Genomic DNA, 27046 nt, shown 5'->3' with positions numbered 1-27046 from the left:
TCTAACTCATGAAAATGGGTTTTAGTTAACTAACTTTTAAATTTTATTTTAATCAAAGTATTTAAGTCCATAAATGTAGGTATAGCACCAATTTTACAGCATCCCAAAATTTTGATAAGTAATATTTTCATTGTCATTCAATTAACACATTCTCTACTTCACACTATGAATTATTCAGCTTTAGTCTTCCATGTCAGTGTTTCTTCTACGATTTATCCTATCTAGTGTGCAACCTAATGACTATATGCCCCACTCTGTTTTCTAACTAGTATTATGCCTCATATAATCTGCCCCTACTTTCAATTTATTTTATTAAGTCATTTTGGAATTATTTCAGAGTTATAGAAAAATTGCAAAATATTTCAAAGAATTCCCATATATCTCACACAATAAAAATTAAATAAAAAATGGATCATGAACTTAAATGCAAAATGTAAAAGTATAAAACTTTTAGAAAGAAGCCTTAGTAGGAGACATAGGTGAAGCAGGTGGTGTGGGTGGGAAGGAGGTGGGTGTGGCTCACAGGGGCTACCTGCGGGATCCTGGTGGTGATGGAAATGTTCTGTATCTTCACTGTATCATTGTCAATTTATGGTTGTGATGTTCTATATTTTTGAATATTTTGTTTTTGGAAACTGGGTAAAGGTTAAATTGGTTATCTTTTTTTCAAAATAAAAAAAATTTACTTCAAAATTCTGGCGGAGGGAAGGAGGAAAAGTTTAAAAATGCCATCTGTCTATAAAACACAAAAGTATTAGAGGGTTTTGAGATTAGTCAACCATTTGGTCACCTCCACCATAGCCTTGGAGATCATCCATCACTGGGATGTGAGTCACTTCTTAAATAAAAGCCTAACTTGCTGTTGAATGTGGAGTCACAGTATCTGTATTTCATTTCCAAGGAAAGTCTAAAACTTTGCCCTCAAGCCTCTATACTAACTAGAGAGGTACAATAGAAATCTGTCAGACTGGGTAGATCTGGTCACTAATTTGTGAAGCATTTCAACATCTTGGTCATTGTTTTCAGAGGATATTAAAACATTCTGCCAGATTCATGGGCATCCCTATGGATAATTTATATAATGGTTTTGTCAGTCTTTCAAATTTGACAAATTTGTAAAATCATTTATATCACTGAAAAAAAAATTTACACTTGTATATCTCAGTGGAGGTTACTGTACATCTCCCTTGGATTCTTTTTTCATCTTTCCACTTTTCCACATAAGAAATTTCTGAAGATAGTAATTTTCTCAATCCTCCTTTGAATCAATTTGACTTTGATAGGACTTCCATTGTTGGCATTGGTTTTAGGATTCTATCATACACCTTAAATGTCGGTGCTACCACAGAGTTTCGGTAGAGAGACTGACATTCCTTCTCCTTTTTAAATACATCTCAAGTAAAATCATTCTGATAGCTAGTTGACTAATGTAATGACAAAAATGAACAGAATAAAATTATAAAATTCCATTGTGGATGCTCAGGAGGCAGAGACATGAGTCAGTTGGTATCAGAAGTCAGAGAGCAGTAGAGCTGCAGCATCAAGACTGCAGAATTTACGCTAAGTTGATTGAAGGTGTTTTCTAAATAACCTGCGACTCTTAAATGGGGCTGGTGAGGCTGGGGCACCATGGCAGCTTAGCAAGAGGAGGGGCACCAATGCAGCTGTCAGCCAGGCTTGGCCAAGCACTGCCGGGGATAGAGAGAGCCGGACAAGGCACATTGAGACTTCAGATTCATTGGCAAACTATTGTGAAACATGTACAGTAGATGCCGTTCAATATTCTTCTCCAAATGCCCTGTTCTGGTATTTTGCTCAGGGAATAAACTCCTCGCTATGATTTAACTTTTCATGCAGGTATGCTTATAGGAAAAATGTGCTAGTCAAATGACCTATGAAAACTCTAGTTCCTCTTTAATAAGTTATTTATCGTGTAAATTCATCATAAATTGTAATACTGATTTTATAGGCTTGATAAAAGTGAATCTGCCCCAAGGTGGTTTAACCCTTAAAATGTAAGTCAAAAGGACTTGTTTCCTGTTTCCGTCTTGAAGTTTTGTAGTTTTATGTTGTTACACTTAGGTCCATGGCCCATTTTGAGTTGATTTTTGTATATGATGTGACGTAGAATCAAGGTTCATTTTTGTACAGGGATCTTTGATTGTTTCAGTACCATTTATTCAAAAGACTAAACTTTCTCCCTACTTATGTTGGCACCTTTCTCTAAAGTCAATGGATGATATGTGTGGATCCATTTCTGGACTCTTATTACTTTCCATTGATCCTATATGGCTATCATTTCACCAATAGCACGCAAAATGACATTGCTATTGAAGTCATACAATGGTGTGCTGTTCATGCAACTTGTGCAAATTGCTCTAAATCCATCATTTATGATTTTCTCAGCTCTAATATAGCGGCAAAAATAATAGCCTCTCAGGGTTGTATGAGAATGACAGTGTCGATAAAGGATGGAGCTCACTAACTAGAACATAATAGGTACTCAATCAGGGTAACTCATCCCTAAGTATTCTCTCTGTTAGAAAGCTAAGTAACTAAGCAAAGAATTCCAGATACATCTTGTAGGAAGATATCACATCTCTTGATCCCATTAACCAACCAAAACACCTTTATATCCCTTAAAAAAGTGACCCTGTCGAAACCTCTTGTTTTCATCTCAGAGCTGCATTAGACCTTGTACTACTGAGTTGCTTTGGTTGTTCTTTTTATTCAACTTTTCATCAAAAGATCTAGCTACTTGGGAATTAAACGATTGCCAATCTTGACTTTGGGTAATACATCCTTCCTTCTCCTTTTCATCTTGCTTTCTCCCTTTTCCCCTGCAAACTCTGATTTTGATATCCCTTCCCTACTTTATCTTTTTCACGTAAACCACGAGAAACTCCCTTTTATGACCCACAGATTATGATTAAATCATAGGCTTATATTCCTATCTCATAAGTACCTCAAATCTTAGTACTTGGTACAAATTTACTTTCCTTCATAACCTTGAGGTCATGAGACCAAATTTATTCAAAGTTTGGGAGCACAGGAAAGGTGGCCCCAGTGTGTGTGCTTTTCAGGGGTGATTCTTAATCCCAATTTCTGCTGAGATGGATTAAATAATTCAAGAATCCCATTTCCATGCCATCAAAGAACAGATTCCTTTAGGTGACGTTGGGGATCACTTTGTTTGTCGGGGACAGTGTGCCGGTGGTTGAACAGAAACCGTAGAAAATGCAAGGCCTCCCTTCGTTGACGGGAACTCCTCAAGGCAAGTATCTGTTGGTCACAGAGGTGGGAAGGGTCTGGGAAGAGCCTTGTAGATAGAAGAGGATCCACAGATGAAGACTATAGTTATTTCCATTGTTAGAGAAGGCAACTCAAGGTGAGCACATTTCCCTGTCTTTGTTCTACTTGGAGAAAGATTCAGATAAAAGCGCATTAGGCATGGAAGCAGGGGACCTGGGCGTTGGGCTTGCTTCTGTCGTCTACTAGATGTGTGAAATTCATTTTCTCATTCTGAAAATGGCAACAAATCTTTGCTCTGCCCAATCTGTAGGGTCATTGTGAGTCTTGAATGACATGATAGATACAAAATTCAGTTCAAAAGGGAGGACTTATAAAAGAAGCGCTATTAAAAAGAAAAGCAAAATACATACTATTAGGTCCAGGAAAATACAGATTTTATTAGAATAGACCTGCTAGGAAGACAATTCAGATATTATTAAGAGTGAAAAGCAAACCCAAAACACTTTCCAATGATAAAAGCTAATAAATATTGATCATTTTAGAGAGCTAAAAATACAGACATCACATTTAATTTTTTTCTATTTTTTTCATTAGATACAAAAAATGATGATCGTGTTCCCAAGGCTGAGACCGTGAATCCAGGGCAAATTCAGATGGTGCTGACCAGCATTGAGTACAGCGATCAAGAGGAAATGAGGAATGAAATCAAGGTGAAGTAGACGGCATTCCTCAGCAGACTCACAAGCATTGCCTGAAGAAGATGCCAGCAGTGTTCAATGCCAGCGTGTTGTTTCTCAGGAAAGCATGGGGAGCAAGTTTATCGCAGGAGTAAGAACATTGGCAAATGGTTGAGGAAAGGTGGTCTGTGGTAGGTGGTGGGACTAGGTGAGTGCTTCAGCACCAGGAAGGGCGGCAGCAGCTGGAAAGACAGCAAGGGCTGCAGCAGCAGGTGGGGCGGCAGCAGGTGGTCCTACAGCAGGTGGTCTGAGAGCAGACTGGGCGGCAGCAAGGCTGGCAGCAGCAGGAGCCACAGCAGGTGTTCTGGCAGCAAGGCTGGCAGCAGCTGGACCCAGAGTAGGTGTTCTGGCAGCAAGGCTGGCAGCAGCTGGTTCCACAGCTATTGGCTAGACAACCAGGTACGCAGCAGCACGTTGGTTGGTAGCAGGTTGTCATGCAGTACACGGGGCCACTGCAAGCTGGCCGGCTGCAGGTTGTGTAGCAGCAACTGGGGTGGCAGCAAGGCTGGCAGCAGCTGGAGCCATAGCAGGATGGACGGCAGCAAGGCTGGCAGCAGCTGGAGCCACAGCAGGTGGGCTGGCAGCAGGTGGTCCTATAACAGGTGGTCTGACAGCAAGTTGGCTGGCAGCAAGGGGAGCAGCAAGGGGAGCAGCAGCAGCTCATGTTGTCAGGTGTGGAGGGTGAGTTCCTGTTCAAAGGTGAGTTTCCCAGATTCTGAGAAGTCCTTCTGTTCTGGGGCTTTTATACACTGGACCCCCAATGTTGGGACCAATGAGCAGAACTTTTCCTGTTGTTGTTTATGCTATTTTTCATGGTCCATGGGGAAATGGTCCAAGGAGGAAGTTGGTCCTGAAGTGTTAAGAATTTTCTCAGGGTAATTGATTTGTTTTCCTAATTGAAGCCTGAAAATAAGAGTATTTTCCTGAAATGATCTATGCAGTCAAGAAATACTGTTAAGCCTGTTAAGATGTCACAGGTGTCAGTCTGCATCTGCTTTCCCTTGGCAAGACTTACATTGGGAAGCACTTTGTAGAGAGGGTGATGGTGATGTGTGTAAGATATATGATCCTTTGCATTATGCCCCAACTATTCCCTTTTCCACAGGTTGTAGGGAATAGATGTTCCTCTATCACGAAAACAGTGCATCTTCCCTTGAGGACAACATCACGTGTTGTCGAAGCTTGATAAGCCAACTTGAAATCCGTCATTTGATTCCATACACAGCCAACCACACGGTGCCAGAACCTCAACCCCACATCCCCGTATTCGAAGCTTATCAAACACGGGCCTGTCCTCTGGTCAGTGGTGACCAGCGTAGCAAGAGATTTCTGTCCCTCCTCCCGCTGCTGAGGACGAGGTCCCCGTTAAAGCCCCTAATAAATGCTGCATCTTATTCTCCAGGCTGGACTCGTCCGAGTCACTCTTTGGTGTGTTGTGCCCCTCGCAGTTGGGTTGAAGGCTGCCTTATAGCACATCCCTGGCCTTACTGGAAACATGCTGAGTCATGGTGCTGAGTAGAACCCAGATTTACTAGGTTGACTAAGCTTCTGATTCCACCTGTAACGTGGAGAAGCATAGGATTTACCCTTCAGTTGTAGACAATAACGAGGGCTGGAGAAATATAGAGAACAAGTATTAACAGCACAGCAGCCAACTTGTGCTACAGTCCTTGAAAAAGGGAATCCCGCGAGGTGAAGCTTGCATTTTCCCCAGGGTTTTCTCTGTTTTCAGGATTTTTTTCCTTTCAAGGGATATCGCCCTACCTCCAGATCAAAAGTCATCCTCATAAATTATCTAGTAAAAATTTGAAGGTTTTGTTTTTTATCTTTAGGTAATTCATACTCCTAGATTGAACTTTTGTACACTGCATGTGGTTGGAATCCAATTTTTTCTGTCCCTTGTGGATAGATTTTTTCCAGCTTTGATCAATGTACATTCTAGGCTTCATCCTTCATGTTTTTATCTCTGTTTTCTCTCTTATTTTTGATCACTGCGGACAATGGGTTATCAATTTTTTACTTAAAGAACCAAAAAGAGAGCAAATTTTGGCTTTGTTGGTCCTCTCTTTTGTATCTTTGTTAATTATTTCAATAACTGAAACTTTAATTGTTTTATGATTTCTTGATGGATCCTTTTTAATTTTTCTAACTCATTCAGACAGGCACTTAACTAATTTTGAGGTTTTCTTCTCATCATAATAATTAAGGCTATGAATGTAGTCAAAGTACCAATTTGACAGCATCCCCAAATTTTGATATTTAGCATATTCTTTGTCATTCTTTTAACACATTTTATACCTCACATTTTATTTATTCGGGTTTGGTCTTCCATGTCACTGTATCTCCTGCTATTTTTCCCATCCATTGTGCAGTGTAATGACTATAGGTTCTACTATTTGGTTTCTAAGTAATATTTTCTAGTTAATATTTTGCCTGTTCTCTCTGCCTTTAGCATAAATTTATTTTTATTAACACACCCTTTTGGAATTATTTCATACTTATCAAAAAGTTGCAATAATATTACAAAGTATTCCTGTGTATCTCATATTTTATACAAAAATTAATTAAATTTGCTCATGGTCTTAAATATAAATTTTGAAAGCATGAAACTATTAAAGAAAAACAGCGTATTAGAAGACATAGGTGAAGCAGATGGTGTGGGAGGGAAGGAGGTAGGTGTGGCTCACAAAGTCTACCTGAGGGATCCTTCTGAGAATGGAAATGTTCTATATCTTGACTGTATCAATGTCAATTCCTGGCTGTGATATTCTATAGTTTTGCAAGATAGGCTTGTTGGGTATTCTGTAGAGGTTACAGGGGATAGATGTGTTTCAAAATAAAAATTTTCTTTAAAAATCCGACTGAAGGAAGGAAGGCAGGTTACATCTCCTTTTCTTTTTTCTGTGTTTCCTCCACATTTTACACATAAGGGAAGTCTGAACATAGCAAGCTTCTCAATCCTCCTGTGCATCAATTTGTCATTGATAGGACTACCAGGATTGGCATTTGTATGGAACTGGCATACGCCTTAAACTATTGGTGCTTTCCCAGATTTCAGGTCCACAGACTGACATTCCTTCCTATTTAAATACAACTCAAGTGAAATTGTTGTGATACATATGCCATGTACAAAGAATTCGGAGTAGACATTCTCTAGTAGAAAAGGAGGGGAGCATTGTTACGTACCTTCTATAGAGGCAAAGAAGATGAAGAAGGGTTTCCTGAAAGTATGACCTTGTCTTTCCCATAATAATATATTTTAAGAGGACAGAAAGTTGGAATTATCTTTTATGTTCAGCTGTTGTCATAGGAAGAGGAAATTGCTGCAGGCCATGCCTCCCCCATCACCACTCATGGGGGGAGTCCTGCGTGGGATGGATTGGTCCCATACAAGCTGATGATGTCATATTATTACCTAATGAAAGTAAAGGGCCAATGTCTGTTCCTGAGGACAGACATGTATGGTTGAGTGTTAAATATTTGGAAGAAAGAGAATGGGATGAAACCCTGAGTCACCTAAAATAAAATTTGATTTCTATGCACAAAACTTCAAAAATAGTCCATAAATTTTATGACAAAAATCAACAGGGAAAAAACATAAATTCCCACTGTCGATGCTCATGTGCAGAGACATGAGTGAGTCTGTATCAGAAGTCAGGGAGCACTAGAGGTGCCGCGTCAAAGCTGCGGAATTTACACTAAGTTGATTGAAGGTGTTTTCTAAATAACCTGCGACTCTTAAATGGGGCTGGTGAGGCTGGTGCACCGTGGCAGCTTAGAAAGAGGAGGGGCACCAATGCAGCTGTCAGCGAGGCCTGGCCAAGCACTGCAGTGGATAGAGAGTGCCAGGCAAGGCACTTTGAGTCTTGAGATTCATTGGCAAACTATTGTGAAACGTGTGCATTAGATGCGATTCAATATTCTTCTCCGAATGCCCTGTTCTGATACTTTGGTTATGATTTAACTTTTCATACATTTATGCATATAGGAAAAATATGCTGGTCAAAATGACCTATGGAAATTCTAGTTCCTCTTTAAGTTATTTCTCGTGTAAATTAATAATAAATTTTCATACTTATTTTATGGGCTTGATTATAGTGAGTCTATCCCAAGGTGGTTTCACCCTTAAAATGTAAGCCAAAATGCATTTTGCCTGTTTCCTTTTTGAAGTTCTGTAGTGTTATATTTTTACATGTAGGTCCTGATCCTTTTTGAGTTGATTTCTTTATATCATGTGAAGCATGAGTCAAGGTTCATCGTTTTGCACAAGGGTGTAATATGTATCAGCATCATTTGGTCAAAAGACTAAACTTTCTCACTACTTATCTTGGCACCTTTGTTTAAAATCAATGGGTAATGTATATGGGGATATATTTCTGGACTCTCCATTATGTTCCATTTATCTATATGGCTCTCAATTCCCCAACAACACAAAAAACAGCATTGCTGGTGAAGACATATTAAGGTGTGTTATTCATGCAAGTTTGCAAATTACCTCCAACATTTATGATTTCTTATGATGTGGTAGAGGAGCAATAATACCCGCCTTTCAGGAATCTACTAGAATGAGATTGTGGATAAAGGATCCAGCTCACTACCTAGTACAGAGTAGGGACTCATTAAATCAGCGTACCTCATCCCAAAGTGTTCCCACTGTTGGAAAACTAAGTAACCAAGCAAGGAATTCCAGATACAACCTCCAGGAAGATAATATGCCTCATGCACATCTAGTGCATTAACCAACCAAAACACCTTTGTGTCCCTTCAAAAGGTTACCCCATAATCCCTCTTGCTTTCATCTCAGAGTTGCTTTTGCCTTTGTGCCACTGAGTGTTTTGGCTGTTCTTTTTGTTTTTTTTCATCTTTTTATTGATTGATCCAGGTTCCCTCCACTTGGGAACCAAACTAATGTCCATCTTGACTTTGGGTAACGCATGCTTCCTTCTCCTTTTCACATTCCTATCCATTCTCTCCTTTTCCCTGTAAACTCTGATTTTAATATCCCTTCCCTGCTTTATCTTTTTCCCATAAAGCAGAAGGACCCTTTTATGTTCCAGAGATTATGATTATACCAAGGGTTTTAAGCCCATTTCATTGTTACCTCAGAACTCATGACTTGGTACACATTTCATTGCTTCATAATGTTGAGGTCATGAGACCAAGTCTATTCAATGTTCAGGAGTCCAGGAAATGTGGCCCAACGTGTGTGTCAGTTACCGCTGAGATGAATTAAGTGATACCAGGATACCATTTCCATGCAATCAAAGAGCAGATCTCTTTAGATGACATTGGGTCTCCCTTGGTTCGTTGATGACAGAGTGCATCAGTGGTTGACCAGAACCCATAAAAGATGCAAGGCCTCCCTTTGTTGACCGGAAATCCTAAAGGCAATGTCTGTTGGTCATAGAGGAAGAAAGGGTATCTGGGAAGAGCAGTGAAGATAGAAAAGTGTTCCACAGCTCAAGAGTCTAGTTACTTTCATTCTTATAGAAGCAACAGAAGGTGAGCGTATTCCCTGTGCCTTGTTACGTGTGTTAGTTGTACTTGGAGAAAGATGCAAATAAAAGTGTGTTAGGCCTGGAAACAGAGGACCGGGGCATAGGGATTGCTTCCATCATTTCCTAGATGTGTGAAATTCGTTTTCTCATCCTTAAACTGGCAATGAAATCTTTGCTGTGCCCAATGTATAGGGCCATTTTGAGACCTGAATGAGGTAATAGATATGAAATTCAATTCAAAAGTGAGGACTTACAAAAGAAGCACTATTGAAAAAAAACAAAACCCTAAAAACAAACCATCTGATGCAGGAAAATACAGATTTTATTAGAAAAGAGCACCTATGAACACAATTCAGATATCATTATGAATGAAAACAAAACTAAAGTAATATCCATATGAAAAATGCTAATCCATTTTGATCATTGTACAGAGCTAAACACACAATCAAAAGATTAAAAATTTTTTTTCTTTTTAGTTAGAGACAAGAAATGATGATCACTTTCCCAAGGGCAAATTCACATGGCGCTGCCCAGCACTGAGCGCAGCAATGTGGAGGAAATAAAGAAGATTCAAATCAAGGTGAAGTAGGACGGCATTCCTAGGCAGACTCGCAAGCTTTGCCTGAAGAAGATGCCAGCAGTAGTCAAAGTCACATGTTGTTTCTCAGGCAAGCATGGGGGACAAGTTTTTTGCAGTAGGAACTTGTAGAACAGTTGAGGATAGATGGTGTGTGGCGGGTGGTACCTCTGGGTATGTGCTTTAGCACCAGGAAGGGCGGCAGCAGCTGGAAACACAGCAATGGCTGCAGCAGCAGCTGGGGCGGCAGCAGGTGGTCCTACAGCAGGTGGTCTGACAACAGACTGGGCGGCAGCAAGGCTGGCAGCAGCTGGACCCACAGCAGGATGGACGGCAGCAAGGCTGGCAGCAGCTGGACCCACAGCAGGTGGGCTGGCAGCACGTAGTCCTACAACAGGTGGTTCTGCAGCAAGTTGGCTGGCAGCAAGGGGAGCAGCAGCAGCACATGGTGTCAGGTGTGGAAGGTGAGTTCCTGTTCAAACGTGAGTTTCCCAGATTCTGAGAAATCCTTCTCTTCTGGGGCTTTTATACACTGGACCCGCAATGTTGGGAGCAATGAGCAGAACTTTTCCTTGTGGTTGTTTATGTTATTTTCCATGGTCCATGGGGAAATGGCCCAAGGAGGAAGTTGGTCCTGACGTGTTAAGAATTTTCTCAGGGTAATTGATTTGTTTGTTTTCCTAATTGAAACTGAAAAATAAGAGTATTTTCCTGAAATGATCTATGCAGTCACGAAATACTGTTAAGCCTGTTAAGATGTCACAAGTGTCAGTCTGCATCTGCTTTCCCTTGGCAAGACTTACATTGGAAGCACTTTGCAGAGAGGGTGATGGTGATGTGTGTAAGATATACGATCCTTTGCATTATTCCCCAACTCTTCCCCTTCCCACAGGTTCTAGGGAATAGATGTTCCTCTATCAGGAAAACAGTGCATCTTCCCTTGAGGACAACATCACGTGTTGTTGAAGCTTGATAAGCTAACTTGAAATCCGTCATTTGATTCCATACACAGCTAACCACACGGTGCCAGAACCTCAACCCCACATCCCGGTATTCAAAGCTTATCAAATACGGACCTGTCCTCTGGTCAGTGCTGACCAGCGTAGCAGGAGATTTCTGTCCCTCCTCGCGCTGCTGAGGACGAGGTCCCCGTTAAAGCCCCTAATAAATGCTGCATCTTATTCTCCAGGCTGAACTCGTCCGAGTCACTCTTTGGTGTGTTGTGCCCCTCGCAGTTGGGTTGAAGGCTGCCTTATAGCGCATCCCTGGCCTTACTGGAAACATGCTGAGTCATGGTGCTGAATAAAACCCAGGTTTACTAGGTTGACTAGGCTTCTGATTCCACCTGTAACGTGTAGAAGCATAGGATTTACCCTTCAGTTGTAGACAATAACGAGGGCTGGAGAAATATATAAAACAAGTATTTACAGCACAGCAGCCAACTTGTGCTACAGTCCTTGAAAAAGGGAAACCCGCGAGGAGAAGCTTGCATTTTCCCCAGGGTTTTCTCTGTTTTCAGGATATTTTTCCTTTCAAGGGATATCGCCCTACCTCCAGATCAAAAGTCATCCTCATAAATTATCTAGTAAAAATTTGAAGGTTTTGTTTTTTATCTTTAGGTAATTCATACTCCTAGATTGAACTTTTGTACATTGCATGTGGTTGGAATCCAATTTTTTCTGTCCCTTGTGGATAGATTGTTTCCAGCTTTGATCAATGTACATTCTAGGCTTCATCCTTCATGTTTTTATCTCTGTCTTCTCTCTTATTTTTGATCACTGCTGACAATGGGTTATCAATTTTTTACTTAAAGAAACAAAAAAGAGCAAATTTTGGCTTTGTTGGTCCTCTCTTTTGTATCTTTGTTAATTATTTCAATAATTGAAAATTTAATTATTTTATGATTTCTTGATTAATCCTTTTTAATTTTTCTAACTCATTCAGACAGGCACTTAATTTTGAGGTTTTCTTCTCATCATAATAATTAAGGCTATAAATGTAGTTAAAGTACCAATTTTACAGTATCCCAAAATTATTAGCATTTTCTTTGTCATTCTTTTAACACATTCTATACCTCACATTTTATTTATTCGGGTTTGGTCTTCCATGTCACTGTATCTCCTGCCATTTTTCCCATCCATTGTGCACTGTAATGACTATAGGTTCTACTATTTGTTTTCTAAGTAATATTTTTAGCTAATATTGTGCCCGTTCTCTCTGCCTTTAGCATAAATTTATTTTTATTAACACACTCTTTTGGAAATATAAAAAAGTTGCAATAATATTACAGAGTATTCCTGTGTATCTCATATTTTATACAAAAATTAATTAAAATTGATCATGGCCTTAAATGTAAATATTGAAACCATGAAACTGTTAAAGAAAAACAGTGTATTAGAAGACATAGGTGAAGCAGATGGTGTGGGAGGGAAGGAGGTAGGTGTGGCTCACAAAGTCTACCTGAGGGATCCTTCTGAGAATGGAAATGTTCTACATCTTGACAGTATCAATGTCAATTCCTGGTTGTGATATTCTATAGTTTTTCAAGATAGGCTTGTTGGATACTGTGTAGAGGTTACAGGGGTAGATGTGTTTCAAAATAAAAATTCTCTGTACAAATCTGAAGGAAGGAAGGACAGCTCATATCTCCTTTTGTTTTTTCTTCATTTTCTCCACATTTTACACATCAGGGAACTGTGAACATAGCAAGCTTCTCAATCCTCCTGTGCATCAATTTGTCATGGATAGGACTACCAGGATTGGCATTTGTATGGATACTGGCATATGCCTTAAACTATTGGTGCTATACCAGAGTACAGGTCTGGAGACTGACAGTCCTTCCCTATTTAAACACAACTCAAGTAAAATCATTCTGATACATATGCCATGTGCAAAGAATTCGGAGTAGACATTTTCTAGTAGAAAAGGTAGGGGAGCATTGTTATGTACTTTCTATAGAGGCAGAGAAGATGAAGAAGGGTTTCCTGAGAGTATTACCTTGTCTTTTCCATAATAATGTGTTTAAAGAGGACAGAAAGATGGAATTATCTTTTATGTTCAGCTGTTGTCATAGGAAGAGGAGATTGCTGCAGGCTGTGCGTCCCCCATCATCAGTCATAGTGGGAGTCCTGCGTGTGATGGATGGGTCCCGTACAAGCTGATGATGCAGTAGTATTATCTTTTGAAAGTAAAGGGCCAATGCCATTTTCTGAGGATAAACATGCATGGTTGAATTTGATATATTTGCTAGGAAGGAAGAGAAAGTGGATGAAACCCAGAGTAACCTAATATATTTAGACTTCTATGACCTGAAGTTTCTCAAATAGTCAATAAATATTATGACAAAAAAGAGAAGAATAAAGACATAAATTCCAGTGTCGATGTTCATGAGGCAGAGACATGACTGAGGTTGTATCAGAAGTCAGGCACCGGAGTTGGGGCAAGATGGTGGCATAGGGAGGTGTGGAATTTAGTTAGTCTCCTAGATCAACTAGCAAATATCCAGAAACAACTAGTAAATAAACTGGAACAAATGTTGGGGGACTTCTGTGACCAGACAACATTGTATACCAGTCTGGAATGAGTGGAACAACTAAGATCATAGTGTAGAACTGTTAAGTAAAACTCTCCAAACTGCAGAGCTGGTGCCCCCCTCCCCCCATCGGCATGGCAGGCAGAGTTGAACACTTCCCCGTGGGAAAAAGAAGCAATCCCTGCTGGGAGCAAGGGAAATATCGCCCAACCAAGCTTCAATTGTGGTTTTAATTAACAAATTTAGACTACTGAATACAAGCTACAAGCACAGATAAACCCAGAGCAAACAGGAAAGGAACCTGGAGGTTTCTCCTGGCAGAGAGGAGGCAGGGCTGATGGGAAAAAAAATACATAAATAAATAAAAGCAGAGGCTTTTGGAGTCAGCTGAGCTCAGAATACTGGAAAAGAGCTGTGTCCCCAAGAAAAGGAGCACATAGAACCAGGTACCACCTCTGGATCTTGATTGGTGAACTGGAGGGCTGGGGACAGGCTGTGAAAAGGGCGACTGCTTTCTTTTTAGGCTGTTTTTTCCTCTCATTCTAACTAGCTCATTAGAGAAAGCCTCAGGCATTTTCAGTTGTCAGCACTGACCCAGGCAATGGTGGAGTTAAGATAGAGAGTCAAAAGAAAAACTCAGGTGTGGGAGATATTTCCCTAAAGGGCTTATCTTCCCTAAGAAAAGGGGGGTCAGGGCCCACTCAAGTGGTGGCCCTTCTTCAGAGAACTCAGACCCCAAGGGCTGGGGGAGAAAAAAAAGACTTAAGCTTGGCTTCTGACACCCTCAGCCTCTGGCAGGGACAGGGTGTACTAAGAATTAAAGGTACCACAACTCTTTATGATGGTGGGGAGCTGCAGGCAGGCAAGCACTACCTTCTGGGTGGGGCAGAAAAAAACACAGCATCTAGAGGTCTCACAGGAAAGTCTGACAATCTTCTGGGTCTCACCCTCAGGTAAAGCTGATACTGAATACACTCTCCTCATGACACCTGGGCCCATCTGGTCTGGGAAAATCTGATTGGGATAATCAGGGAAAACAGATGCCTAGACAACAACAAATTGCAAATCACACTGGAAAATGAAGCTATGGCCCAATCAAAGGAAAAAACTTACACTTCAAATGAGATACAGGGGCTGAAACAACTCATTAAAGATCTTCAAACAAATATGCTAAATCAATTCAAAATTCAAATCAACGAGTTGAGGGAAGATATGGCCAAAGAGATGAAGGATACAAAGAAGACATTGGGTGAAGATAAGGAAGAACTCAAAAATGTGAAAAAACAATTGGCAGAACTTATGGGAACGAAAGGCACAATACAAGAGATGAAAAACACAATGGACACATACAACAACAGATTTGAAGAGTAAGAAGAAAGGATTCATGAATTGGAGAACAGGACAACTGAAATCCGACACACAAAGTACAGATAGGGAAAGGAATGGAAAAATATGAGCAGGGTCTCAGGGAATTGAATGACAACACAAAGCACGTGAATATATGTGTCGTGGGTGTCCCAGAAGGAGAAGAGAAGGGAAAAGGGGCAGAAACAAATAATAGAGGAAAATCACAGAAAAGTTCCCATTTCTTATAAAAGACATAAAATTACAAATCCAAGAAGTGCAGCATACCCCAAACGGAATAGATAAAGGTAGACTGACTGCAAGACACTTAATAATCAGATTGTCAAATGTCAAAGACAAAGAGAGAATTCTGAAATCAGCAAGAGAAAAGTGATCCATCATATAGAAGGGAAGCTTGACAAGACTGTGCAGATTTCTCAGTAGAAAGTGGAAGCAAGAAGGAAGTGGTGTGATATATTAAAGATACTGAAGGAGAAAAACTGCCAACCAAGAATTCTGTATCCGGTAAATCTGTCCTTCAAATACAAGGGAGAGATTAAAATATTTACAGATAAACAGACACTGAGAGAGTTTGTGAATGAGATACCTGCTCTACAAAAAATACTAAAGGGAGCACTACAGTCAGACAGGACAAGACAGGAGAGAGAGGTTTGGAGAAGAGTATATAAATGAAGACTATCAGTAAGGATAAAAAGAGAGAAAGGGCAAAAAATAAAAACTAAAATGAGATATGACATATAAAATCCAAAAGACAAAACGGTAGACAGTAGACATTACATTGAGTGAAATTAGCCAGAAATAAAAGGATGGATACTGTATTGTCTCACTAATATGAACCAGCATTGATGAGGGAAATTTGAGAGATGAGAACACAGGGTATCAGGAGATAGAAAGAGGTTAGAGATCAGGCATTTGATGCTGAAGGAGTACAGATAGTTCAACAGGATTGATCGTATAGATTCAGAAATGGAATGGATAGCATAACACTGTGTGAAGGTAGTACAATATTGTAGGTACTTTGAACAAGATGAGTGTGAGTATGGTTGAAACAGGAAAGCTAGGGGCATGTATGCCACCAGAAAGAAAGATAGAAGATAAAGAGTGGAATTATATAACTTAGCGACAGCTAGAGTGGTCAATGATGCTGATTACATGTAGAAATATAAGAATGTTTTTAAATGAGGGAGAACAAATGAAGGTCAACATTGCAAGGTGTTGAAAATTGGATGGCATAGGGGAAAAATACAATCAACGCAAACTAGAGACTATGGTTAACATAAATATTGTATATGTTTCCATTCACAGTAACAAAGGCAATATATCAAAGCTAAATATCTATAAGAGGGGGATATATGGGATTCTTGGTGGTGGTGGTATTGTCTGACCTACTTTGTATTTTATTTTATTTTATATTATTTTATTTTTTCTTCTATCTTTTATTTTTTTATGCTTCATTCTTTTCTCCTCTTCCTCTTTCTCTGTGGGAGAAAAGAGGTGGCCTAAGGGTACATCAGCTGATAAATGGAATGATGGAATAATGAGCAACAGTAAGAAGGAATGAAGTTGTGACATATGCTACTAGGTAAATGGACCTTGAGGAAAGTGTGTTGAGTGAAATAAGCCAGAATCAAAAAGACAAACATTGTAATACCTCACTAATGTGGACTAACTATAACGTGCAAACTCTAAGAATTGAATCTGAGAACGTAGGTTAACGGGGGAAAGCTTATGGTAAAGGTTCCTAGATTGTAAGCTCTTACAGCAGTCACATCTATTTGTGAGTTTTAACAGTTGTCTCTCAATTCTGAGATGCTGAGCTGTTTGTGTATAACCTGGTTGGTCCCTGGAACTTCAGGTATCTGTGTGACACCTGAGACTCAGAGCGAGTTCAGCAGCTATGAATGTCAGCCTTACCCCATACAACAAATTTTATAGAAGCTGAAAAAGAGATCAGACTTCAATTAGAGATATTGAATAAAATGGGCTTGGTTAGGACTAAGGTAAACCAGACTAAAGGGTAAAGGATGATATTGACTGTATTTTAAACCTGAACTTCTGTGTGAGACCAAAGGAAGAGATGTTTATTTGGTGGAAAATCTTTATTTTCTTTAGCATGCTGTATAATTTTACATGTATGGTCAGTTTATTCAAACACCATAATTACATGGAACCTTGAACAGGGTGTGAGATCTGGTTGGTTTGTATAGGTTAGCATGAAACCCTGATACATCCCAGAGTAATTTGGGCAGAAAATAAAAAGTATTTGCAAAGCCCCCTTGAGGACCAGAGGAAAAATGTGGAAATAGTAAACTTCCCCACCTGGGGAATCCCTGATACTTTCGCAAGCATTGGAGACTACCGGTTTAGTAGGCAAAGCCCTCGATCTTGGTGCTTGCCCTTATGCAGCTTGTTACTGCAAAAGAGAGGCTAAGCCTACCTACAATTGTACCTAAGAGTTACCCCTAGAGAACCTCTTTTGTTGCTCAGATGTGGGCTGTCTCTCCAAGCCAACTCGGCAGTTAAATTACTCGTCTCCCCTCTACATCAGACATGACTCCCAAGGGTGTAAATATCCCTGGCAAGGTGGAACATGACTCCTAGAGATGAGCCTGAAACTGGCATCATGGGAATGAGAAAACCTTCTTGGACCAAAAAGGGAAAGCAAAATGAAACATAATAAAGTTGCAGTGTCTGAGAGATTTCAAATGGTATGAAGAAGACATTCTGGAGGTTATTCTTATGCATTATATGGATATCCCTTTTTTGTTTTTAGTGTATTAGAGTAGCTAGAAGGAAATACCTGAGACTGTTGAACTGCAATCCGGTGGCCTTGATTCTTGAAGACGATCGTATAACCATGTAGCTTACATGGTGTGACTGTGTGATTGTGAAGACCTTGTGGCTCACACTGTCTTCATCCAGTGTATGGACAGATGAGTAGAAAAATGGGGAAAAAAAGTAAATGAATAATAGCGGAGGAGAAGGGGTATGAGACGCTTTGGGACTTCTTTTTTACTTTTATTTTTATTCTTATTTTTATTTTTATTTTTCAGAGTAATGAAAATGTTCAAAAAGTTGATTGTGGTGATGAATGCACAACTGTATGATGATACTGTGAACATTGATTGTACACTTTGGATGATTGTATGGTATGTGCATATATCTCAATAAAATTGCATTAAAAAAAGAAGTCAGGAATCAGAAGAGATGCAGCATCAAGGCTGCGGAATTTACGCTAAGTTGATTGAAGGTGTTTGTTAAAGAACCTGCGACTCTTAAATGGGGCTGGTGGGGTTGGTGCACCATGGCAGCTTAGAAAGAGGAGGGGCACCAATGCAGCTGTCAGCGAGGCCTGGCCAAGCAGTGCAGGGGATAGAGAGAGCCAGACAAGACACCTTGAGCCTTCAGATTTGTTGGCAAATCTATTTTGAAGCTTATACATTAGATGCCATTAAATATTCTTCTCAAATGTCCTGTTCTGATAACCTTCTGGTTATGATTTAGCTTTTCATGCAGATACTCTTATAGGAACAGTATGTTTGTCTAAATGACCTATGAAAACTCTAGTTCCTCTCTAAGTTATTTCTCATGTAAATTAATTATAAATTGTTAATACTGATTTTATGGGCTTGGTAAAAGTGGGTCCTCCCCAAGGTGGTTTCACCCTTAAAATTTCAGTCAAACGGCCTTTTTCCTAGGTTTCCTTCTTGAAGTTGTGTAGTTTTTTACACTTAGGTCCATGGTCTATATTGAGTTGATTTTGTATATGATGTAAAGCATGAGTCAAGGTTAATTTTTTTGCACAGGGATGTTTAATTGTTTCAGCGCCATTTGTTTAAAAGACGAACATTTCTCACTACTTATCTTGGCATCTTTGTCTAAAATCAATGGGTAATATATGTGTGGATCTATTTCTGGAGTCTCAAGAATGTTGTTCCATTGACCTTGACAGATGTTATTTCACAATAGCACACAAATTAACCTTGCTATTGAAGCCAAATAATGGTGTGCTTCATGCAACTTGTGCAACTTACTCTACCTCCCTCATTTATGATTTCATCAGCTCTAATATAGGAGAAATAATAACAGCCTCTCAGGATTGTAGGAGAATGAGATTGTCTATAAAGGATCTAGCTCAGTACCTACTGCATAGTAGCTACTCATTAAATCACAGTAACTCATTCCAAAGTATTCCCTCTGTTGCAAAGCCAAGTTACTAAGCAAAGAATTCCAGAGACAACCTCTAGGAAGATAACACATCTCTTGCCTCTTAAGGTGATGCTGTGAAACCTCTTGTTTTCGTCTCAGAGCTGCATTAGACTTTGTGCAACTAAGTGCTTTGGCTGTTCTTTTTATTCAGCTTTTCGTCAGAAGGTCCAGCTGCCCACCACTTGGGAACCCACCTAATGCCAATCTTCACTTTGGATAGTACATCCTTCCTCCTCCTTTACAGATTCCTACCCATTCTCTTTTTCCCAGTAAACTCGGATTTTAATATCCCTAGCTGCTTTATCTTTTTCACACAAAGTGAAAGAAGCACCCTTTTATGATCCAGAGATTAAGATTAGATCCAAGGGTTATATTCCTATTTCATAGCTACCTCAAATCTTAGGACTCGGTACAAGTTTATTTTCCTTTATAATGTTTATGGCATGAGACCAACTTTATTCAAAGTTTGGGAGCACAAGAAAGGTGGCCCCAGAGTGTGTGCTTTTCAGGGATGATTCTTAATCCCAATTCCTGCTGAGATGAATTAAATGATACCAAAATACCATTTCCATGCCATCAAAGGACAGATTCCTTCAGGTGAGGGTGGGGCTTGCTTTGTTCGTTGGTGCCAGAGCGCACCAGTGGTTGACCAGAATCCTTAAAATCTCTCAGCATTTGTTTGTTAAAAATTTAAGCTCTCCCTCAAGTTTGAAGGAGAGTTTTGCTGGATAAAGTATTCTTGGTTGGAAATTTTTCTCTCTCAGAATTTTAAATATGTCATGCCACTGCCTTCTTGGCTCCATGGTTGCCGCTGAGTAGTCACAACTTAGTCTTATGTTGTTTCCTTTGTATGTGGTGAATTGCTTTTCTCTTGCTGCTTTCCGAACTTGCTCCTTCTCTTCGGTATTTGAGAGTCTGATCAGAATATGTCTTGGAGTGGGTTTATTTGGATTTATTCTATTTGGAGTTCACTGGGCATTTATGCTCTGTGTATTTATATTGTGTATAAGGTTGGGGAAGTTTTCCCCAACAATTTCTTTGAATACACTTTCTAGACCTTTACCCTTCTCTTCCCCTTCTGGGACACCAGTGAGTCTTAAGTTTGGACGTTTTATTTTATCTGTCGTATCCCTGAGATCCATTTTGATTTTTTTCTCCATTCTTTCTTTTGTTCTTTCATTTTCTGTTCTGTGGACTTCTAGGACATGGAGATGTTGTTCAACTTCCTCTAATCTTGTATTTTGAGTATCCAGAGTCTTTTTTTATTTGGCTAACACTTTCTTTTATTTCCATAAGATCTTCTATTTTTTTTATTTACTCTTGCAATGTCTTCTTTATGCTCTTCTAGGGTCTTCTTTATTTCACTTATATCCTGGGCCGTGGTCTTCCTTATGTCCTTTAAATCCTTTGCCATGTTTTTGTTCCTCGATTGTAGTTCTTTGATTAATTGTGCCAAGTAGAGTGTCTCTTCTGATATTTTGATTTGGGAGTTTGGAATTGGGTTCTCCATATCATCTGGTTTTATCATATGCATTAAGATTTTCTGTTGTTTTTGGCCTCTTGGCATTTGCTTTGCTTGAAAGGGTTCTTTCAAGTTGTAAAGAAGAGATACCAATCTAATTTTTCAGAACTACAAGTTGGTGGCGTGCACTTTCTGTAACTAACCAGCAGATGGCGTCTGCAAGTCACTTATGCCCCTCAGGTCAGTTCTCCTCCACCTTGTCCCCATGGTGTATGGGGAAATGATTCTTGTGGGGTTCAGTTGGTGAACTCAGTTTGTGTGTGTTGCTGGAGCCGTCCGCCCTGAATGTGGGGTGTGTGTCTGGGTGGCCATGGAAGAAGGGCAGCTTTAATATTTAAACCCCCCAGGTTCCCGGAGATTCAAGGCCTCCGCAAGAGTCTAAGCCTTCATTTCAGTTCAGCCCCAGACCTTCTCTCTCGCTGACCCACAAACCACCAGACTTGGCGTAGAATCCCTGGGTTTTCCGAGCGGGCCCCCTTTCTCAGCTGTGATCTTCCAGGACCTCTGCTGAGGTAATGCTGTGCTATGTCACCAGTGCGCGCCATCCCTCAAGGGAAGCCCCGGGCCACCAGGCCGTGCAGGGGCGCTCTCAGCCTGATGCAAAGATGGCCGAATGGGGGATCTCTACCCCCCCCCACGTCGCACAGTTCCTCCTTCCCAGCTCCAGGACAATTGGTGGGGCTCTGGGCTGTGGGCACGGCCCCGGGCAGGAGTTTATCCAGGCATCCGGGGAGCCAGCTGGAAGCCGCGGGGTTTCTTTCTGCTTCCGGCTCTCCCCTCCGCTCCCCTGGCCCTGAGGGTATCTGCAGGCGTCTATCCTCCAGGCCAGACACCAAGAGGCTGGCTCAGCCCTCTCGTGCTGTGTTTTACTGTGTGGTTCCCACTGTCAAAACTGCAGCCGCTCCTGGGTTTTTCCCTTTTCTTTTTTAAAAGAACCAGTCAGTCTCCAAATGCCAACACCTGGCTTCCTTACACCACAGTGCAGCTGTGGGTCTTCCAGCCAGCTTACTCACTAGCTTCAGAATGCAGACTCACGGTTTCACCAAGTATATGGCCCATGTGGTATTAACAGACCTCGTCCAGCTGGCGCATCACTGATACCAGTATTCTGGGTCACTTTATGGTTTTCATCTACAATTTTTCACGGAGGTGTTTTTTTGCACTGTCTCACCTAGCCGCCATCTTAGGTTCTCTCATCTCTCTTAATTTTGACCACTTCTGACAGTGGGTTATCAATTTTTTACTTAAAGAAACAAAAAAGAGAGGAAATTTTGGCTTTGTTGGTCCTCTCTTTTGTATCTTTTTTATTTCAATAACTGAAACTTTAATTATTTTATGATTTCTTGATTAATCCTTTTTAATTTTTCTAACTCATTCAGACAGGCACTTAACTAATTTTGAGGTTTTCTTATCATCATCATAATTAAAGTTATAAATGTAGTTAAAGTACCAATTTGACAGCATCCCAAAATTTTGATATTTAGCATTTTCTTTGTCATTCTTTTAACACATTCTATACCTCACATTTTATTTATTTGGGTTTGGTCTTCCATGTCACTGAATCTCCTGCTATTTTTCCCATCTATTGTGGACGGTAATGACTAAAGGTTCTACTATTTGTTTTCTAAGTAATATTTCCTAGCCAATATTGTACCTGTTCTCTCTGCCTTCAGCATAAATTTATTTTTATTAACACATCCTTTTGGAATTATTTCATACTTATAGAAAACTTGCAATCATATTACAATGTATTCCCATATATCTCATATTTTATACAAAAATCAATTAAAATTGCTCATGGTCTTACATGTAAATTTTGAAAACATGAAACTGTTAAAGAAAAACAGCGTATTAGAAGACATAGGTGAAGCAGATGGTGTGGGATGGAAGGAGGTAGGTGTGGCTCACAAAGTCTACCTAAGGGATCCTTCTGAGAATGGAAATGTTCTATATCTTGACTGTATCAATGTGAATTCCTGGTTGTGATATTCTATAGTTTTGCAAGATAGGCTTGTTGGATACTGTGTAGAGGTTACAGGGGATAGATGTGTTTCAAAATAAAAATTTTCTCTAAAATTCTGACTGAAGGAAGGACGGACAGGTTATATCTCCTTTTCTTTTTTCTGCGTTTTCTCCGCATTTTACACACAAGGGAACTCTGAACATAGCAAGCTTCTCAATCCTCCTGTGCATCAATTTGTCATTGATAGGACTACCAGGATTGGCATTTGTATGGAACTGGCATACGCCTTAAACTATTGGTGCTATCCCAGAGTTCAGGTCCAGAGACTGACATTCCTTCCCTATTTAAATACAACTCAAGTGAAATCCTTCTGATACATATGCCATGTGCAAAGAATTCGGAGTAGACATTCTCTAGTAGAAAAGGAGGGGAGCATTGTTACGTACTTCCTATAGAGGCAAAGAAGATGAAGAAGGGTTTCCTGAAAGTATTACCTTGTCTTTCCCATAATAATATATTTTAAGAGGACAGAAACGTGGAATTATCTTTTATGTTCAGCTGTTGTCATAGGAAGAGGAAATTGCTGCAGGCCATGCCTCCCCCATCACCACTCACGGTGGGAGTCCTGCGTGGTATGGATGGGTCCCGTACAAGCTGATGATGTCATATGATTACCTAATGAAAGTAAAGGGCCAATGTCCATTTCTGAGGACACACATGTATGTTTCAGTGTTGAATATTTGGAAGAAAGAGAATGGGATGAAACCCTGAGTCACCTAAAATATACTTTGATTTCTACGCACGAAACTTCAAAAATAGTCAGTAAATTTTATGACAAAAATCAACAGGGAAAAAACATAAATTCCCAGTGTAGGTGCTCATGTACATAGACACGATTGAGTCTGTATCAGAAGTCAGGGAGCACTAGAGATGCCGCGTCAAAGCTGCGGAATTTACACTAAGTTCATTGAAGTTTTCTAAATAACCTGCGACTCTTAAATGGGGCTGGTGAGGCTGGTGCACCGTGGCAGCTTAGAAAGAGGAGGGGCACCAATGCAGCTGTCAGCGAGGCCTGGCCAAGCACTGCAGGGGATAGAGACCGCCAGACAAGGCACCTTGAGTCCTGAGATTCATTGGCAAACTTTTGTGAAACATATGCATTAGATGCCATTCAAAATTCGTCTCTGAATGCCCTGTTCTGCTATTTTGCTTATGATTTAACTTTTCATGCATTTATGCATGCAGGAGAAATATGCTGGTCAAAATGACCTATGGAAATTCTAGTTCCTCTTTACGTTATTTCTCGTGTAAATTAATAATAAATTTGCATACTTATTTTATGCGCTTGATTACAGTGAGTCTACCCCAAGGTGGTTTCACCCTTAAAATGTAAGCCAAAATACATTTTGCCTGTTTCCTTTTTGAAATTTTGTAGTGTTACATTTTTACACTTAGGTCCTGATCCTTTTTGACTTGATTTCTGTATATGATGTGAAGCATGAGTCAAGGTTCATTTTTTTGCACAAGGGTGTCATTTGGTCAAAAGACTAAACTTTCTCACTACTCATCTTGGCAGCTTTGTCTAAGATCAATGGGTAATGTATATGTGGATCTATTTCTGGACCCTCAATTATGTTCCATTTATCTATATGGCTCTTAATTCCCCAATAACACACAAAACAGAATTGCTAGTGAAGCCATATTCAGGTGTGTTATTCATGCAAGTTTGCAAATTACCTCCAACATTTATGATTTCTTAAGATCTGATATAGGGGCAATAATACCCGATTTCCAGGACTGTACTAGAATGAGATTGTGGATAAAGGATCCAGCTCACTACCTAGTACAGAGTAGGGACTCATTAAATCAGGGTAACTCATCCCAAAGTGTTCCCTCTGTTGGAAAACTAAGTAACTAAGCAAAGAATTCCAGATACAACCTCTAGGAAGATAATACATCTCGTGCACATCTAGTGCATTAACCATCCAAAACACCTTTGTGTCCCTTAGAAAGGTGACCCCATAAAACCCTCTTACTTTCATCTCAGAGTTGCTTTTGCCTTTGTACCACTGAGTGTTTTGGCTGTTCTTTTTTTTTCAGCTTTTCATTGAGTGATCCAGGTTCCCTCCACTTGGGAACCAAACTAATGTCCATGTTGACTTTGGGTAACGCATGCTTCCTTCTCCTTTTCACATTCCTATCCATTCTGTCATGTTCCCTGTAAACTCTGATTTTAATATCCCTTCCCTGCTTTATCTTTTTCCCATAAAGCAGAAGGACCCTTGTATGTTCCAGAGATTATGATTAGACCAAGGGTTTTTAGCCCATTTCATTGTTACCTCAGAACTCATGACTTGGTACACATTTGATTGCTTCATAATGTTGAGGTCATGAGACCACATCTACTCAATGTTCGGGAGCCCAGGAAATGTGGCCCAACGTGTGTGCTAGTTACGGCTGAGATGAATTAAGTGATACCCAGATACCATTTCCATGCAATCAAAGAGCAGATCTCTTTAGATGACATTGGGTCTCCCTCGGTTTGTTGAAGACAGAGTGCATTAGTGGTTGACCAGAACCCATTAAAGATGCAAGACCTCCCTTTGTTGACAGGAAATCCTAAAGGCAATGTCTGTTGGTCATAGAGGAGGAAAGGGTATCTGGGAAGAGCAGTGAAGATAGAAAAGTGTTCCACAGCTCAAGAGTCTAGTTACTTCCATTCTTATAGAAGCAACACAAGGTGAGCGTATTCCCCGTGCCTTGTTACATGTGTTAGTTCTACTTGGAGAAAGATGCAAATGTTAGGCCTGGAAACAGAGGACCTGGCATTGGGGTTGCTTCCATCATTTCCTAGATGTGTGAAATTCATTTTCTCATCCTTAAACTGGCAATGAAATCTCTGCTCTGCCCAATTTATAGGGCCATTTCGAGACTTGAATGAGGTAATAGATATAAAATTCAATTCAAAAGTGAGGACTTATAAAAGAAGCACTATTGAAAAAAAAGAAAACCCAAGAAACATACCATCTGATGCAAGAAAATACAGATTTTATTAGCAAAGAGCACCTATGAACACAATTCAGATACCATTATGAATGAAAACAAAACTCAAAATAATATCCATATGAAAAATGCTAATCCATTTTGATCATTGTACAGAGCTAAACACACAATCAAAAGTTTCAAAATTTTTTTTCTTTTTAGTTAGAGACAAGAAATGATGATCACTTTCCCAAGGCTGAGACTGTGAATCCCGGGCAAATTCACATGGCGCTGCCCAGCACTGAGCGCAGTAATGCGGAGGAAATAAAGGAGATTCGAATCAAGGTGAAGTAGGACGGCATTCCTCAGCAGACTCACACGCTTTGCCTTAAGAAGATGCCAGCAGTAGTCAAAGTCACATGTTGTTTCTCAGGCAAGCATGGGGGACAAGATTTTTGCAGGAGTAGGATCTTGTAGAACGGTTGAGGATAGATGGTCTGTGGTGGGTGGTGGCTCTGGGTATGTGCTTTAGCAACAGGAAGGGCGGCAGCAGCTGGAAACACAGCAAGGGCTGCAGCAGCAGCTGGGGCGGCAGCAGGTGGTCCTACAGCAGGTGGTCTGACAACAGACTGGGCGGCAGCAAGGCTGGCAGCAGCTGGACCCACAGGAGGATGGACAGCAGCAAGGCTGGCAGCAGCCTGACCCACAGCAGGTGTTCTGACAGCAAGGCTGGCTGCAGCTGGACCCGCAGCAGGATGGACGGCAGCAAGGCTGGCAGCAGCTGGACCCACAGCAGGATGGACGGCAGCAAGGCTGGCAGCAGCTGGAGCCACAGCAGGTGGGCTGGCAGCAGGTGGTCCTATAACAGGTGGTCTGACAGCAAGTTGGCTGGCAGCAAGGGGAGCAGCAAGGGGAGCAGCAGCAGCTCATGGTGTCAGGTGTGGAGGGCGAGTTCCTTTTCAAAGGTGAGTTTCCCAGAATCTGAGAAATGCTTCTCTTTGGGGGCTTTTATACACTAGACCCCCAATATGTGGACCAATGAGCAGAAACTTACTTGTTGTTTATGTTGTTTTCATGGTCCATTGGGAAATGGCCCAAGAAGGAAGTTGTTTCTTAAGTGTTAAGAATTATCTCAAGGTAATTGATTTGTTTGTTGTCTTAATTGATACATAAAAATAAGACTATTTCCCTGAAATGAGATATGCAGTCATGAAATGCTTTTAAGCCTGCTGAGATGTCACAAGTGTCTGTCTGCATCTGCTTTCCCTCGGTGAGACTTACATTGGGAAGCATCTTTGAAGAGAGGGTGATGGTCATGTGTAACATATATGAGCTTTTGCATTATGCCACAACTCTTTCCTTTCCCACAGGCCCTAGAGGACAGATGCTTCCATATGCCTAAGCAAATT

General features: G+C 40.4%; 1 pseudogene; it reads right to left on the bottom strand.

The window, feature by feature from the left end:
- Nucleotides 1-4146: 4146 nt before the first annotated feature.
- On the bottom strand, nucleotides 4147-26567 carry LOC119514757 (annotated as a pseudogene).
- Between the last annotated feature and the right edge of the window lie 479 nt (nucleotides 26568-27046).

This window comes from Choloepus didactylus, chromosome 18 (assembly GCF_015220235.1).
Source record: "Choloepus didactylus isolate mChoDid1 chromosome 18, mChoDid1.pri, whole genome shotgun sequence".
In the NCBI taxonomy this organism is placed as follows: Eukaryota; Metazoa; Chordata; class Mammalia; order Pilosa; family Megalonychidae; genus Choloepus; species Choloepus didactylus.
This window is presented reverse-complemented; position numbering and strand designations above follow the sequence as displayed.